The sequence below is a fragment of the Solanum tuberosum genome, unplaced genomic scaffold (genome assembly GCF_000226075.1).
Source record: "Solanum tuberosum cultivar DM 1-3 516 R44 unplaced genomic scaffold, SolTub_3.0 scf00111, whole genome shotgun sequence".
Taxonomy (NCBI): domain Eukaryota; kingdom Viridiplantae; phylum Streptophyta; class Magnoliopsida; order Solanales; family Solanaceae; genus Solanum; species Solanum tuberosum.
This window is the reverse complement of record NW_006239034.1, coordinates 966,616-969,958: the sequence shown is the minus strand read 5'-3', so window position 1 is coordinate 969,958 and position 3,343 is coordinate 966,616.

Genomic DNA, 3,343 nt, shown 5'->3' with positions numbered 1-3,343 from the left:
TCATTCTTATCCTCTTCTTCTTCTTCTTCTTCTCCTCCTTCTTCTTCTCCTCCTCCTCCTCCTCCTTCTCCTTCTCCTTCTCCTTCTTCTCCTTCTTCTTCTTCTTCTTCTCCTCCTTCTCCTCCTCCTTCTCCTTCTCCTTCTCCTTCTCCTTCTGCTTCTCCTTCTCCTTCTGCTTCTCCTTCTGCTTCTCCTTCTCATTCTCCTTCTCCTTCTCGTTCTCATTCTCGTTCTCCTTCATTTTCTTTTTCTTCTTCTTCTTCTTCAAGTTTCTAGAGAGAGAATATTTGAGAGGAGTTTTGGGATTCTTTTGTGAAATTGGAAGAATGAAGTAAATGGGGTGAATTTGGGGTTAAAAAGACTTATATAGGGGTTCTAAACATAGAAGAAATGACATAGCTTAGGAACTAATTAATCATGAAAAGACCCAACTAACCCTGAAATAATAACTGACAACGGCCACCGGACGGACCCAGTCGACGGACCGTGGTCTCACCTACGGTCCGTCTTGGTGGACCGTCGATGGACTTCTGGCACTTGATTTTTGGGCCTCAAACCATGGATCCTAGTCTGACCTACGGTCCGTAGGTCGATCCGTGGTTCTGGACCTCAACCACCTTGGCAAGGTGACCAATCCACGAACCCACCTACAGTCCGTGGTTCAACCCACTGGCCGTGGTTGGCCTCCGTGGCTGGCACCTTCAACTTCACAAAATCATGTTTAATTCCCTTTTTCGGATATGGGTTGTTACAATATCACCCCCTTGGAACCATTCGTCCTCCAATGAGATTTAAATTGGTTCTAAAAGCTTAGGAGAGGAACTAACAACCCAACCTAACAATGCAATGCATGAAGCCAAGGAGGAATTATTGACTCCAATCTAGGATGTTCTCAAAACATCATAAGAGGGGTGAAACTAACTTTATCAGCCCATTATGCATGCAATGCACATAAATAAGGAAGAAATATCAACTACAAGCTCAACAAACTCAAATGCATTATAAGGAAGTAGGAACTACATCTAACAGCCCATTATGCATGAATTTTCAAAATTACTCATGTTCAAGGAGGAACTACCTTCTCCAAGTTAAGAGCATTCTAAACACAATTTCATGGAGCCCATATGCAATTTACTCTCAAAAAGCATAGCTAAAGAATATTCATCAATTCAACTCCTGAAGTCTATAGGCAACTCATACTCAATGCACAACAACATAAGGAAAATCAAACATGTAAACTCATTTTCTTTCAAACACACTTTTCCATGAACATGCATCACATAAGGAAATCATGGAAACACATAAAAAACACATGACTCCCAAAACAAAGGTCAAATCAAGAGGAACTCATTACCTCAAGCTAGAGTAGGAGTAGAATGAAAAATATGAGGATGTCGGGACATCATATCGGCCTCAGCCTCCCAAGTAGCACCCTCAACTAACTGATTCCTCCACAATACTTTCACGGAGGCTACCTCTTTATTTCTCAACTTCTTGATCTGCCGGTCTAAAATCTCAATCGGAACTTCCTCATAAGAAAGATTCTTATCAAATCTCAACCCTTCTAAGGAAACTATGGATGTCGGATCACTAACACATTTCTTCAACATAGAGACATGGAAAACCGGATGAATCGATGCCAACTTATTTGGCAAATCTAACTCATAAGCAACCTTACCAACACGCCTAAAAATCATATATGGGCCAACATATCGGGGACTAAGCTTCCCTTTCTCACCAAAATTCATTATACCCTTCATAGGAGAAATTTTCAAGTAAACTCAATCATGAACATCAAACTCAAGATCCCTTATTCTCACATCGGCATATGACTTTTGCCACCTTTGAGCAGTTTTTAACCTTTCTCTAATAAGTCAAACGTTCTCTTTGGCTTTATGTACCAATTCGAGATCTATTAAGGCAACTTCACCCACCTCTGTAACACCCCGTATTCTACGTGTATGTAACAGCCCGTATTATGCATATGCTTATTCTATTCTTGTGATACTTGACATAGCCTTATAGTATAGGCAAGGGACCATATTTCTTATATGATTAGCGTTGGTTTAAACTAGCTCAGAAAGTGATGTGATGCCTTGCACGTTTCAGCATATGTACTGCAAGTTAACTCCAACGGGAGTATTTAAACTCAAGACAGTAAGGTGGTAATTGAGCTTAAAGTTGAAAGTTAAGTGCTAAGTTAAAGCAAAATGGATTAATATTTAGAAAATGGAATAGAATAAGTGAGCTGCTTGCTTGACTTAAATAAGCTAGTAGGTGACAAGTAGGTGCATCACCTACTTGAGCTATATGGATATAGTTAAAAAGGCTAAGGTTTATGGATCAGATTTGGGACTATGCTAACGGACTCACTTGAGGCCCAAATTAAGTTAAATAAAAGGAAAATGAAACTAAAGCCCAACAGCCAAATCTGTCAAGGCCCAATATATTTAAGCCCAAGTGAAAGAAAGTAGGTGCATCACCTAGTTTGACCCTTTGAGCTACTTGATGTACATAAGCACCGCATCACCTACTTGACCAATTATTTGCTAAAAATGGACCAAAAAAAGGGAGGTTCTAGGGGATATTCTTAAAGGTGAAGAAAGCTCAATAAAAGATATATTGGCTGCTATTCTCACTCATTTTTAACACACAATATTGAGAATTAACTCCAGCTCTCTCTCTCTTTTCTCTTAAGGATTAAAACAACAGCCTTAAAGTTCCTTCTAGGGTTCTTGAAGAGATCCCCATATCTACAAAATAAGGTAAGAGAAACACTTATGGATTTAGCTTAATTCTCCCATGGAAAATTAGAAAACATGTTATTCATGCTCAATTATAAGTAGAGGGCAGAATTTCCCACAAGCTACTGCTCACTTTCCTTAATTATTAAGATACTTTTCTCTTCTTCTTTGGTTTAAGTGTGAAGGGAAGTTAAAGTTATAGAGGAATTCAAGTTATAAGGAAAAGTTGCAGAAATTAAGTTAAGGTGACTGCTCCATTTTTGTTCCTCCTTATGTATGAGTTTGAGTGAAGAATTATGGGTTTGCTGTCATAAAGAACTAAAGGGGGTGGTGAGTTCAATAATTGGCTGTATGATAAAGAATATTTGAGGCTGTTTTATGTGTATTGTGGTTGGTGCATCTTGGGTAATCTTGGAAAAGGATATATAATGTATGTATTGGGCAGAGAAGGAGGGTGTGATGATACACATTATTTTAAGGGTTGTATTGTCTCATTATCCGTCAATGTTAGCTACTGTTTTACGGTGCTCATGGTGTGATAGCTGCTAATTTTAGTTTATCATGACTTATATTGTAGATTAAAACCTAAAAGGGGAGGC